Source organism: Pelodiscus sinensis, chromosome 21 (genome assembly GCF_049634645.1).
Source record: "Pelodiscus sinensis isolate JC-2024 chromosome 21, ASM4963464v1, whole genome shotgun sequence".
NCBI classification, from domain to species: Eukaryota; Metazoa; Chordata; order Testudines; family Trionychidae; genus Pelodiscus; species Pelodiscus sinensis.
Genome location: NC_134731.1, coordinates 16,423,555 through 16,438,533, shown reverse-complemented (window position 1 = coordinate 16,438,533; position 14,979 = coordinate 16,423,555). Strand labels below are relative to the sequence as shown.

The 14,979-nt window shown below is 50.7% G+C and overlaps 1 pseudogene; it reads right to left on the bottom strand.

Annotated features, from left to right (window-relative positions):
* Positions 1–5,183: 5,183 nt before the first annotated feature.
* On the bottom strand, positions 5,184–9,882 carry LOC106731733 (fibrinogen-like protein 1-like protein; annotated as a pseudogene).
* Between the last annotated feature and the right edge of the window lie 5,097 nt (positions 9,883–14,979).

The following is a 14,979-nucleotide window of genomic DNA, read 5'->3' as shown; positions in this document are numbered from 1 at the left end:
AGCAAAAGCAGTACATGTGAATCATGAGATTCATGAAGTTCACTTTGCATCTCTTGATACAAGAGAGACTTTGTCATGAGATTTTGAGGATGGGAAGGTCTTAAAGCCACATCTTCACTGTCTGGCCAGGCCACCCACTACATCTGTGTCTTTTAGAAGCATCCTTGTTTGGGTTCATTCTGCAGTCTCTTCACAGCAAAGTTTTGGGCAGGGGGATTGTTTGTGCCAGATGAGATGCTCACTCCTGCTTATTAGAGTCAAGAAGGGAATTGGTTTGTATACCCAAGCTATGGAGAGGTTCTCCATGGAGTTGAGAACAAACCAGTTATAACCAAAATTAAAAACCTTACTGAAGTGCTTTTTCCCTTCAAGCAAAACATAAGTATTCACATTAGTGACTAGACAGCTGGCTTCTCTGTAAATGTGGGGTCTATTTTTCTTTAATGGTGTAGCCTATATAGCTGTAACTTGGAGAGTGTGTAACATCTACATGTTATCTACAAGTTGCTACTGCTGCTGTCTCCTAATTTGATGTTTGTGTCCCAACCCCGTTCTTGTTTCTTCAGGTCCTGTGTCCATCTGGATCTTAATTACCATCCAAAATAAAAAAAAATAATCATGCAATATTTTTGTGTCCATACATTTACATTTAAAATCAAACATTTATCACTCTTTAAAACATCACTGTGCATTTTAGATCCTTACTCCTTAGAACAGATGTCTCTGCTACAGAAAAGTAGGGAACATGTTTTGAATTTTACTCCTTGGAACAAATGTCTCTCTTACAGAAAAATAGGGAATATGTTTTGAATTATTTTGATATATTCACTATTTTTCCAATCAATTTTGATTTTTAAATGTCAGTTTTTCAGGCCTGTGGTTCTCTCATTACACTATCCAATTTTGATAAATGTCTTTATTGACATCACTATAAAACAAAGTAGGTCAACTAGACTGGTTCACCAAGGCCCTATAGATCAGGACTAGGGTTGATATGAAGCACTTAGTGAAGAAAAGCTTTATGCTACGAAGGGTTGATGCACAATAAAGTATGATTTATGCTCAAGTGTAAAGGTCCTGTTGAATTTTATAGGTAAGTAACAAATTAATCTTCACATTTATTAATATTAGTCCATCACTTCTAAGATCACTTTTGTATATTATTTTAATTACTTGACATTTCTGTCTCTAATTAGACTACAGGTGCTGTTCCTCCTTCTGCCATCTGAACATGAATCAGCAATTGCAAAAAAAAAAAGTAAATGCACTTTTGGGTTGTGTTAACAGAGGCCTAGCATGCAGGTCACATGACCACTCAACGCAGTGCTGAGTAGGCCTCCGCTCGAGTCCTGTATTCAGTTTTGGTCAGTAATATATAGAAAGGATGTAGAGAAACTAGAAAGGATCCAGAGGCAAGCAACACGCAAATCCCTAAACTTGGGCTTGTGTTTTCTCTTTCTGGTTTTATTTACCGCCTAGTTGATTCTTTCTCTTGTGACCCCCTTATTCAAAGTAAAAAAAATTTGCCCTCTGTAATATAGCAAGGTTTCTGGGGGCACCACTGAGAGGATCAAATCAGGGAAAATTGCTTAGAAACAATGTTTTCTTATTACATTTAGTTTAATCTCATTTTGTGTCTTGTAGAGACAAAACTGGAAAATCCATGTTTGTGGTGTTTGTTTATCTTCATTCTTCATAATTTGATCCATTTCCCTTTTTTAGTAGGATTCATTTTTGGGCTTTAAATCGTTGAAGTTCTCCTGGTGGTCTCTTGCCATATTTCCTGTCTTTCCTACGCAGTAGGATAGTTTGCTCTTGTGCCGTTCACAATTTGAGCTGAACTGTTTCCATAACTCACTGCATCAGCATCATTAAAGCGTAGGGATCAAACTAACTCACTGACAAAGACCAGATTACCTTTTTATGTAGGGTTACTAGTAGCACACATTTCTTGCTTGATCCTTGTCTTTTCTCCACTGTAACCTCTTCGTCCAGGGCCATCCCTACCAATATACAAAATGCACAGCCTCCTAGGGCACCACGAAATTTGGGGTGCCAAATTGCCCGTTTTCGTAGCGCTCTAGGCAGCGGTACATGGGACAGTGAGAGCTCTGTCAGTCCACTTCATCCCCCAGCTGTCTCTCCTTCCCCGCAGACAGTAGTGACCAGGGCCATCCCTGGGTGAGTGTAGGACCCGCAACAACCTCATGCTCTGCCTCCTTCCTTCCCCTATTCCACTCCTTCCTCCAAATCCCTGCTCCTCCTCTTATCAGCCCCGTTCCATCTCTTCCCCCAGTCCTTGCCTGGATGGATTATTGGGGGCCCGGAGTTGGCAGTAGGAGTTGGGGCCCACCACTGCACTCACTGGCAGCAGCGGGAAGTAAAGCCTGCTCCATTCCCTGCCGCCAGTGAATATGGGGGCAGTTCTATCTCTTCCCCCAAGCTTCCCCTCTACCCCCCAGCAATGTAGCAGGGAGTCATTCTTTTACCTGCTGCCACCAGGTGTGGGCTTAACCTCTGCTGCCTCCCTGTTCTGCTCTTCCCCCTGCAGCCATGGGCCAGTCCCCTACAGCTCCTGGCCCTGCAGCTCTTGAGTGCAGCCACCACTGCACCAGGGGTTGTAGGTGCTCAGGCTGCACAGAGCACCAGAAGTGCTAGGGATGGCCGTGCCTTCCACGTGTAAATCCATTCTGTGTTTCATACAGAGGGACATCAGTTGGGCTCAGTAGCCATCCCTCCAGCAGCTTCACATTGTATCTGGCTCTGTGCCGACTGCAGTTGCCTTGGTTGCGGCTGTGCTCGTTGTAATCGAACAGGGATGTTTTCAAGCAGACAAAGATTAAATAAAGAACAGAATGAGCAGGATTTAAAAGAATCATTATTGTTTCATAGTGCCCCCTTCAAGTAGCACAGACCCTTGCACTTTGGTTATTAACCAAAAGATGGGTCGGGGATAGGTGCGGGGCAAGGGATTTGTCAGAACTGATCTGGTAGCTGCTGGCAGTGGAACTGTATTTCGCTGAGATGATGGGGGTCAGGTATGACATAATGGGGATTCTCTTCACTCTTGGAGTCACTGTATTCGCTCTGTTTGCCTTGTGGATTTGTATGTGATTCTACTGTCCTGCATTGTTCTTTAGTAACTCTCTGAACTAAGGAGGGGTGGAGTTGCCTAGAGGGCTGGGACCAGTTGCTAGGTGTGTGCGTTTAGTTTTTGAGGCTGGCTGAGGGAAAAGGGAGTCTAGCTGGCTTGGGGAGCCTGGCTCTGGGCTCCCTATCCCCAAGATGGATTGTACTGAATGCTCCTGGTTCCTGTAACAACAAGTCTGTGCTACACTGTGTCCCTGTGAACCAATAAACCTTCTGTTCTGCTTGCTGGCTGAGACACACATCTGACAGCAGATAGGCGTGCAGGGCCCAGTACCTCCCCCACACTGTGACACGCCACGTACAGTGACTGGGGAAGTCGGGTGTCCTGGGGACGTGGCTATGGAATATCTGGACAAGGAAGGAGATTAATTTATGGGGAGTTTCCCCTGGTAGCAGAGAATTTTCTGCTTGCTATGACACTGGTAACCCACATGGGTGTGCGACACCCTGAGAACAACATGGGGCTGAGGAAGCTGTGTGTGGCAGTGCACACAGTCTTGCAGAGGTGTGTGTTCCAAATGACAAATGCCTCTGAGACCTAGTACCAGGGGTACTAGCACCGCCACACCATACCCACGCTTGGAAGGCGCCAATAACTATTCTGATTTGGCCTGCTCGTGTCACAGTGGCAGGGGCCGTGGTTGAGCAATAGTGCCCTGCCCAGCCCTGGGTGCTACTAGCCACAAGCGCTGCCTTGGCTGCCCAAGGTTCCCTTGCAGGGAATCATTCCAGGGGAGAGCTTTATCTGGGGGGAGGCTGTATCAGGCCTGCCCAGCCAGGCAGGCTCCCAGGTACTCTGCTGGGGCTAATAAGGCTCCTTCGCACAGCTTCCCTCCAAACAAATTCCAGCTCCAGACACCTGACAGCTCCATAGAAGGGCAGCATTCCCAGAGTGCCTCAGGGTGGGGGCAAGGGAGTAGCACCTGCCCCCCCCCCCAAACGGTAGGTGCTGTACGTGTTAGTGAACCACACACCTACTGGGTGTGGGGCACTGTCCCATGGAGTGGCATGTAGACCGGTCTCCATCCGTGGTGGCAGATCACGTGGGCCTGTATCAGGACCCATATTTGGGCTGCAGCCCACAGTTTGGAAACCCTGACCTGGGGAGAGCTGCTTTGTTCTTTCCCTTCTGGGATGTGCACCTTCCCCCAGCTGTTAACATTACCAGTGGGCAGCATCTGGGCAGAGTTAACCCTTTACGGGAAGATTGAAGCAAAACAGGCATTGTGTCAGGCTGACAAATCAGGACACGGGAGCTGGCTTGTACCCTGTTCTGGGTGGAGTTAAAGCCCCCTTGACATAGCAGGGAGGATGCACTCTTCATTTAGCACAGCTGGAAGGAGGTTTCACCTAGAACAAGCCGAGCGGGTCTGTGCCCGGGAACTACTGCCAGGTAGGCACAGGACTAGGCTGTTGCTCTGAGGAGGGTCATGTGATCTGGGAGCAATGCAGCCAAGACATGGAGGCAGAGCAGGAAAACTGAGTGAGTCTGTGAGCATGAGCAACAAGGAGTCCTGTAGCACCTTCTAGAATAACAGATGTATAGGAGCATAAGCTTTTGTGGGCAAAGACCCACTTGGTCAGATGCACGTGAGCATGGTGAATCTTGGGAGCATTGGAGGCTGGAAGCTGGAAGCTGAAAGCAGGGAGGCAGTTCGGTTATTGGTTCCTGCTCGTGTCTAGTGAAGCAGAAGTGTGTATGTTCCTTGTAAATAAACAAGATTGCGTCAGTGGAAATGGCAGTCTCTTCTGGCCCCCATCTCCCCGAACACCCCTAGGGCCAAGGCAGTAGTAGCTTTATCGTGTAGCTTCATTGCATGTCTATCAAATCTACCAACCCCACAGGGCTTGGTTGGAACCCAAACTCACTGGCATCAGGCATGCAGGGCTCAGATGGAAAGTCCTGGCTTCATGTTCCCTCCCTGGAATCAGTTGCTCTAAATGCAGGTTCCTGATTCCCTGATCACTAATGCTGAGGGGCAATGGCAGGGCAGGGAGAAGCAAGGTAAATGTGGGGCTAAGGTTTGAGTGACACAGGTACAGCGGGGGGGCTCCCATTACACACAGTAATCTCCCTCTGCACATCATTAAACACCCAGCCATGGTCACCACTTGAGTTTATTACAGGGATTTATCAGGCAGACGCTTACAGGGGATGGGATGAAGAGAGCAGAGGCACTGCAGGGACTGGAGAGAGGATGGAGCTCCGTGCCTGAGCTCATATTGTTGCCCTTCTCAATGGCGCTGGCTCCCAGGGAGGAAGGGCTTGTCCTGCCAACCTTAGCACACGTCTGTTGGCTTCACCAGGATGAAGGAGGCCTTGCACTCCCCACTATTACAGAACCCGGCCCAGTAGATGTAGCCTTTCGCATTCAGCAGCACATTCTGGCACTTGTCGTACCACCAGCCTCCATAGCTACTTGCACAGTTCCCACTGGCTTGGTCCTGATCCCGATCGCTTGTGCTAAACTTCATGTTGTTGTGTATGCCCCCCCTCCCCTACTGGCATGATAGGTGGTGAGATAGTCCTCGGCATCGCCCAAGTATCTGCCCAGCTGCAGCGGGTACCCGCTGGGCTCATCCTCCATACGGAAGATGTCGTACTCCGCAAAGCGGGTGTTGTTGGATTTGTCCACCATGACAAAGCAGACCTTTGGTGTTCTGCTGCATGAGCAGGGACAGGTATTCGTTGCCCATCCAGTAAGCCTGCTGCACATTCCCAAAGCCATAGTTGTAGGTGCTCCAGGACTCCAGCCAGGTGATCTCTGTATTATAAGAATTTCTCTGGACCACGGTCCAGCCTTTGCCTTCGGTGTCCATGTCACACCACCCCACCCGAGGGGGAGAGCCTGCTGGCTGGATGACATAGATCCCACTGGGGCTGTCTAGGGGAATGCAGCTGCAGTCCCTGGGGAACCCTGAAATGCCACAGACAGTGGGGTTAGAGGGCACACAACAAGCAACTGCAACGAACCCACCCTCTCCCAGAAGAAAGATAGAAAGGTCCCATACACAAAAGGGGTATACCTTACAGAATAGGAGACGGCAGTGGATGCCGCCTGCGACCTAGAATCCTTTGGCTAATTGAAAGCCTTAGGAGATCAGCAGGGAGATCCCTCCAAGCGATGATCTGGCGATTGATCCCTGCGACCTACAGAGATGTGTCTACATCAGCTGCAGGGAGACACTTCTGCCTGCCTCCACCCATCTCCCCCAGAGTCTACAGCCCCATTGCAAAGCAGGGGAGTGGAAGGAAAGAGGCTGAGGCCCATCAATGGGCCTGAAGCAATTATGAGCAAGCCATGTCCAGGAGTCATTCTCCTGTCCATTGCTGGTGCAGTGTTGCTTTAGGCACACTGAAATGCAGTCACCTCTAGGGTGGGCTGAACAGCTGTTTAACACCTGCACAAGGTTTCAGGAAGGGGGTAGTGCAGGTTGCCTTCCTGCAGAGTCCCCATCAGAACTACCGTGCCCTCCTGGCTTAGGAAAAGAATAAACAGGAGGATTGGAAATTAACCCGCCCAGTCTCACGTCCCCTAGGTAGGGAATGAGCCATCTACATTAGGGCCTAGCTGCAGTATCATGTCCAGTTCTGGGCGCCACATTTCAGGAAACGTGGAGAAAGTCCAGAGAAGATCAACACAAATGATGAAAGATCTAGAGAACATGAGATGTGAGGCAAGGCTGAAGGAATTGGCCTTGTTTACCTTGGAAAAGAGAAGACCGAAAAGGGACATGAGAGCAGCTTTCACGTATCTAGAAGAGTATCATAAGGAAGAGGAAGAAAAATTGTTCTGCTTGGCCTCTGAGGTTAGGATGAGAAGTAATCAGCTTAAATTGCAGCAAGGGAGGTTTAGGTTGGACATTAGGAAAAACTTCCTGCCTGTCAGGGTGGTCAAACACTGGAATAAAATGCCTAGTGAGATTGTGGAATCTCCATCACTGGAGATATTTAAGAGCAGGTTAGACAGACACCTGTCAGGGATGAGCTAGGGCAACTCAACTTTGGAAGCCCCGGGGGCCACACTGATACTTACAGAACATGCTGAGGGCCTCAACTTAAGTGTGGTTGCATATGCAAACAAATCTATACAAATAGCTTCTCTCACACTGACAGGCATGAATACAAAGATTAAGGCAAGACTACACTACTCACAGGCCCCATTTAAGTCAGTTCTGCTGATATTAATAAAATGCAACGTTTACCCGATTTCCACCCATGGGACAGCACTTTTCATGAGCAATGACAATCCAAGAATTTAGCTACTAAAACACATATCAACAAAATATCATTACACCGACTACTTTGTTTTGGCTCCCATTCACTGGCCACGTGTTGATCCCCACATAAATCCAAACTGCACCGTGGGGCGCAAACAAAGTGGCCGTGAGCAGCATACCAATTTATTAATAAATATTTTATAAACCTCTCTCTGCTGCCATGTCGCCTCTCCTTGCTCCATCATCTCTCCTGGTGCCTGCTGCCCCCCAACTCCTCACCCTCCTCTGCTGGCCTGACTCCTGCCCTTCTCACTGCCCTCAGCCCTCCTGCGACCTGCCCCCCTCCACCAGCCCTTCACTCCCCCCTATGCCCACTCCTCCAGTAGCCCCACTCTGATCATGTGAGCTACCCCTCTTCTAACACCTCCCTCTACACATGTGCCCTGTCTCTCTCCTCTGGTGCTGGTCCCTCCTCTGCATGTGTCTGCCCTTCTGCTTCACCCCCAGAATCCCCTGGCACCTGCACATTCCCTTACCCTGCACCCTCCTCATGCCTTCTCCTTCCCTTACTGCCCCTGCCCACTTTGCCCTCTTGTTCCCTGATGCCCACCCCCTCATCACTCTCTGCCCCAGTTCCCCACACACTCCTGTGCCCTCACACATGTCTTGTTCCATCCCCACCTTTCTCATGCCCACCCCTTCTTTCAAGCCTTCTCCCAGCACCTTCCCCTCCCCCCTCTAGCCTCCAATGCCCTTCCCCTCTCCTCTCCCAGCATCACCATGTCCCCCCTCCCACTGACACCTTCCCTCCTGCCCTTTTCCTCATTGTCTGCACTTGGCCCCCTGGCATGTGTCTCTCCTCCACCCTGTCTCTTGGTGCCTTCCCCTTTCTTCCCCCTCCCCCTCCCCCTCCCTCTTCCTCTCTCCCCTTCCCTCCCGTCCCCTCTGTACAAGCCCCCCCCCACACATGCTCCTTCCTCTCCCACCCTTTCTCCCCTCCACAAATCCCTTCCTCTCCCACCCCTCCCCCCTGCAAGCCTCCACGCACACCTGCGCTGGGGCCAGCATAGCCCCACCCCCACACATCATCCCTGTCCGGCTGGGAGCCAAGGCTCCCCACCGCCAGTGTCCCCCGCTCCCATTCTGGATTTGCACAGCCCACCTCCCCACCCAGCCGAGCTCAGGCCGGCCCCGTGGCTGTCAGCGGAAGAGATGGCCTGCGCCGGGCTGGGCAGCACGCACAATGGAGGCACGGCTGGCGCTGGCCTGGCCAACTGGAGACTGGAGCAAGCTGCCACGGATGATGGCCGTGCTAGCGGCTGGTTCCACGCGTGGCCTCAGCCTGCAGAGCCTGGTTCTGGAGCCCTTCAGGTAAGAGACGGCAGCCAGGGGCCGGGCTGGGCCGGGCCCGCCTCTGCAAGCAGTCTGGGGCCCCACGGGGAAGTGCAACCCCGCCTGCTTTGACCGCGCCCCGCGATGCTGCTCTGCGCCCTGCCTCCACGTGCTCAGGGCGAATTGCCGCTCCCTGGGCTGCAGGTGGCTGAGAGCTGACTGCGCTCCCCCCTTCCCCCCCCTTACCTTCTGCCTTCTGCAATGCGGGGCTAGACTCCGAGTCTGAGCCGCCTGCAGTTTTCAGTTTTAAAAATCCTGGGCCATGACGACGTCACATCACGCCTGAGCGTCTCCCCACCCACCTCAAATGCAGGCGCGTGGCAGCAGCAGCCGGCAGCATGCACTGGCAAGGGGGAGCAGCCGACTTCCGGGTGCAGTGCGTGGGGCCCTCTTAGGCCCGGGGTCCAATTCAGCCGAATCGGCTTAAGGCCGGCCCTGAATACAGGGATTACACATGGGCTAGGTCTACACTATAGGCTTTTTTCAGAAAAAGCTACGCAAATTGTAGGGCCAAATGGTGGAAAAGCCTCCTCTTTCAGCGGAGCCTTTATTCCTCGTAGAACAAGGCATAAAGGGCTCCCCAAAAGAGTGCGTTTGCTCTTTGGCAAAAAAAAAAAAAAAGCAGAAGAGCAAACGCGTTTCCTGCATGCAGCGGAGTTTTTACGGGATACCCAGAAAAACCTCGCAGTTAAGATGTCCCCTTGGATAGGGGAGAGGAGCATAATCAGGCCCACGATACCCTGATCTAGATGCTCACCACTTGGTCCTCTACTCACCTTTCTTGACTTTTAGGGCCCCACTGCCCTGCATGGGGGTTATGCAAAGCAGTGTCAGCACCGACAGTATCAAGAGAAGCAGGAGTGAGTTGGTCTGGAACCCTGCAAGGAACAGAAACCACTGGACATGAGACAAGGAGAGAGTTTTACAAGTGCCTAAATCCTACTGAAAGTCAATGGGACTTAGGCACATAAGTGGCTTAGACACTTTTGAAAATGTTACTCAGAGATTTAAGGCACCACAGGAGGTGGCTGGATGTTCAAAAGGACCCAGCATGGTGGCTCAGCAACTCAGAGATGGGGCCAAGCTGCTATTCACTTCACCCACCCACACCTCTGCCATTCTTGAGTCTCTGCAGCTCCCAGCACTGAGCCCAGTCTCCTGATGGAATGGAAAGCTTTGCTCAAGGTCAGCATTGGCAAAGGGCCCCTGGTTTCCCAGCTCCTTGGCTCCCCACAAGGCCTCCCTTGCAAGTTGCACAGTGTGAAACCAAAAGAATTCCCCAGGTCCCAGAGAAACCAGCTGCCTCCAGACAGCAGCAGAGATGTGCCAACGGAGCCATGAGCATCACACTGGTCTTGTTCCTGCCAGTCCCTGACCTCTCTGTTTGCCAGTCTACCCTGCTCCATGGGGTGACGCATGGGAGCCTCTCTTGCCTGGTGTACAGCTGCCATGGTAGGATGTGTCTGTCCTTCTCAAATGGTAGATGGGGCAGTAGCGCAGGTGGCTTGGTTATGGCTTGTGACTCCAAGCAGAGACCCCCTGTAGCTGGAGGAGTGAGTTATGTGCTTCATTCTCGTTTGGATAAAGCTTGCTGTGGTGAGGAGGAGGAGGGGTACGTGTGCACCTGGACATAGGCGGCAAGTTACGTGGGCCAGAGGTGCTCAGGAACCATGAACGTTGAGGGCTGGGGGCTCTGCTCCAACAACTGCAACCTAGCTTGAGTGTCACTGTGATGAATTCGGAAGCTGGAGCAGCCCAGCCTTGCTGCAGGGAGTTTGTTTATGAACAGAGGCAGGGGGATTAAGGTAACAAAAGGCTTATCATTAAAGTGAACTAAGGCTCATTAGCTGGTCCCAAAAGTGTTGTCAGGTTTTCCAGTCGAAAGATAAGAAACTAAGGGTGTGTCTAGACTACCTAGTTTTGTCGACAAAAGTGGACTTTTGTTGACAAAACTGTACCAGCGTCTACACTACCGCTGAGTTCTGTCGACATAACGTCGACAGAACTCAGCAGTTTTGTCGACGCTGGTATACCTCATTTTACGAGGCATAACACCTTCTGTCGACAGAACTCTGTCGACAGAAGGTGTTATTGCCTGTAACGTTGCGTCCAGACTACGGAGTTCTGTCGACAAAGCAGCTTGCTTTGTCGACAGAACTCAATGTGTCTGGACGCTCTTTGTCGACGGAAGTTTTGTCGACGGTATCTGTCGACAAAACTTCCGTTGACAAAACGCGGTAGTCTAGACGTACCCTAAGAGTGGGCAAATAGAGGAGTTTTGTTGGGCAGTTTAGAGGCAGAGTTTGAGGGGAGCGGGGGGCTAGATACACTTAACACAGTGGCCACCACCCAGTAGATCAGGATCTACTGGTAAATCTTGGAGCATCTGACAGATGATCCCAACTGGTTTGGCCAAGAGGCTACCAAGCGCTGGTACTTCAGCTGCCCCGTGTCCCACTCTTGTGCATCTTCTTCCCTTTGCCTTGGAGCTGTTCCCTCAGGAGTCTCCGGCTTTCGGTGCAGTGCAGGAGACTGGGAGGGGTGCTCACACCAAGGTGCCCCCTCTCCCACTCCATATTCTATCTCCACAGAACAGAGGGGGCACAACGGGACTTGGGAGGGAGTTTGCTGGCTGCTTTAGGGAGTGGTGCAGGGCCAGGGCAGGGGGGAGCCTGTCTTAGCCCCACTGCACCACCACCCAGGAGCCACCTCAGGTAAGCAGTGCTCAGCTGGAGCCCACATCCTGAAACCCTACCCCATCATGAACCCCTCCTGCACCCCAAGCCCTGCCCCAGCCCCGAGCACCCCTGCATCCAAACACCCTCCCAGAGCCTGCATCTAGAATCCCCTCCAGCACCCCAACTGCCTGCCCCAGGCTCAGCTCAGAGCCCCTCTCGCACTCCAGAACCCTTCATCAAAGACCAGAACCTGCACCCCAACCCGCTGCCCCTGCCTGTTGAAAGGGAGGGAGGAAGGGGTGAGCAGGGGTGGGGCCTCAAAGAAGAGTCAAGGGTGTTTGGGTTTGAAGGAGATCTTGGATTGCACTTACATTCAAAAAGTGATCTCGTGCCTAAAGAGGTTGGAGACCAATAACTTAACACTTCACATTCTTTCAACTTCTTTAAAATAAAACCAAAACCACCTGATTTAAAAATAAACATCAAGAAAGGACAAGTTCTAGGACTACAAAGAGGATGTAGGCAGAAGCCCAGCAGCAGGGGAAACTTTTGGGAAAGGGGAAGCCTATGCAGGAAGGATGGGCTCCACATAAACCAAAATGGAACCAGACTGCTGGCACTTAAAATTTAAAAAGTTGTAGAGCAGTTTTTAAACAAAGGTCTTGGGGAAAGTTGACCGGTGCAGAGGGCACATGGATCAGACAGAGACATTCCTTAAGAGGAGAGTCTATAAATGGAGATTGTCCATGTCCTAGTACAGAGGAGAAGATGGAAGATAAGAAGATCTGGGTTAGATCATGTGAGAAACAGTCAAATGAAAAGAGTCCTATTGGATCCCATCATGTAATAGCAAACAGATAAATAGTGACAAGTTTTTAAAGTGCTTATATACAAACACTATGGCTGCATCTAGACTGGCAAGTTTTTCCGCAAAAGCAGCTGCTTTTGCGTAAAAACTTGCCAGCTGTCTACACTGGCCGCTTGATTTTGCGCAAAAGCACTGACGTTCTACTGTCCGAAATCAGTGCTTCTTGCGCAAATGCTTTGACGTTCCCGTTCGGGCAAAAGTCCTTTTCTGGAAATGTTTTTGCGCAAGAGGGCCAGTGTAGACAGCTAAAAACGTTTGCGGAAAAAAGCCCTGATGGCGAAAATGGCGATCAGGGCTTTCTTACACAAAACCACGTCTAGATTGGCACTGACACTTTTCTGCAAAAAGTGCTTTTGTGGAAAAGCGTCCGTGCCAATCTAGATACTCTTTTCTGCAAATGCTTTTAACAGAAAAACTTTTCTGTTAAAAGCATTTGCGGAAAATCATGCCAGTCTAGACGTAGCCTATGACTATTACAGTAGGGATATATTACTGACCCAACTGACCAGGATGGTGATAGTGACTGTAAAATGCTCAGGGAGATTAGAGAGAGACCATAAAAATAAAAATCCTCAATAATAGTGGGGGAGTTCAACTATCCCCATATAGAGATCTTAAATGATTGCTTCTTGGAGAAGCTGGTTCTGGAACCCACGAGAGGCGAGGCAGTTCTTGATTTGGTCCTAAGTGGAGCGCAGGACCTGGTCCAGGAGGTTACTGTAGCTGAACTGCTTGGAAATACTGACCACAATATAATTAATAAAATTATAATTTCCCTGTGGTGGGAAAAACATCACACTGTGGCATTTAATTTCAGAAAGGGGAACTACACAGAAACGAGGAGATTAGTTAAACAAATTTAAAAGTACAGTGCCAGAAGTGAAATCCCTGCAAGCTGCATGGAAACTTTTGAAAGATGCTATAATAGATGCTCAACTTAAATGTATGCCCCAAATTTAAAACAAAAACCAAAACACAGTAAGAGAACCAAAACAGTGCCATCGGGGCTTAATAGCCAAGTAAAAGAAGCAGTGAGAGGTAAAACGACATCATTTAAAAAGTGGAAGTTAAATCCTAGTGAGGAACATAGAGAGGAGCATAAACTCTGGCAAATAAAGTATAAAAATGTAATTAGGGAGGCCAAAAACTATCTGAAGAGCAGCTAACCAAAAACTCAAGAAGTAATCGCTCTCTCTATAAACAAATGTTCCTGTAGAACAACAGAGTGACATCATCATGTCACAGAGTCCACAGGCTGGGAAGTGTAGGCACGGGAGGGTAAAGCCCAGCTCCTAGCCCCACCCCTTCGTCCCTGGAACCAAGCCCCAGCCACTGCTGGCCCAGACGGCTATGGGAGGCACAGGGAGAGCCAGGGCTCTGTGGCCTCACCCTTCCCCGCCACCGGGGGCAGAGCTGGGCCAGGCAGCGGGAGGTGTGGGGGTGGGGAAAAAAGGGCTTGTGCTGGTGCGGCAGGGGGCAGGGCAGGAGCGTAACGAGTCTGGGCTGGCATGGCCAGGGTGGGGGGGAGAGAGAAAGGGCTGTGGCTGGCGTGGGTGTGGGCACGGCTGGGGGAGGGGGGGGAGCAGGGAGAAAAGGCCAGGGCAACCGGGGACGGTGGGAAGGAGAGAAAGGGCCGGGGCTGCTGCAGTCTGGCCCTCCCCAGGGAGCCCCCCCCCAAGAGAGGGGGTTGGCATGTGTAGCAAGCAGGAGGTGCAGCCTCCTAGTAGGTATAATAGGGTATGTCTACACTACAGCGCTAATTCGAACTAACGCGTCTAGAACTAAAAACTAGTTCGAATTAGTGTTTTGCTAATTCGAACTAGCAAGTCCACATTAAGTGGACCCTGAACAGGGCTTAAGGATGGCCAGAAGCAGTGCCGGCAGGGCATCAGAGGAGGACTTAGAGCGTGGAGATGCTGTCTCAGGCTAGCCGAGGGCTGCGCTTAAAGGGTCCCGACCCCCACCCCGGACAGACAGTTCTAAGGGGTGCCCCACTTGCAAACCAGTCCTGGCTTGGATTGCCCGGAGTACCCACACTGGGCACATCACACCACTCGGCCATCAGCCTGGCTGCACTTGCCGCAGGCTGCCATCTGGGGAGAGGGGGAAATTGGGGGGCTGCAGGAGAGCTTCCACCCACAGAAGCCTACAGAGCCAGCCCAGTCCTCCCCATCGGGGGCTCGTACCCCATTCCTCCCTCACCTCCTTCCACTTACCCTTCCCTAGCCCCTTTTCTTGATGTACAAAATAAAGGACAATTGTGTTAAAAAATGGAATCTGTCTTTATTGAACAAAACTGGGGGAGACTGGGAAAAGGAGAGAGGCTGGGAGTGGGGAGGGCAACTAAAATGATCAGGGGTTGGGAAAAGGTCCCATATGAAGAGAGGCTAAAGAAACTGGGACTTTTCAGCTTAGAAAAGAGGAGATGGAGGATAGAGGTCTCCAAAAGCAGGAGTTGGGTGGAGAGGGTGCATACAGAAAAGTTCTTCATTAGTTCCCATAAAGAAGGACTAGAGGACACCAAAGGAAATGAATGGGTAGCAGGCTTCAAACTAGTAACAGAAAGTTGTTCTTCACAAAGCAAAGAGTCAACCTGTGGAACTCCTTGCTGCAGGAGGCTGTGAAGGCTAGAACTAGAACAGAGTTTAAAGGGAAGTGAGATCAAGTCAT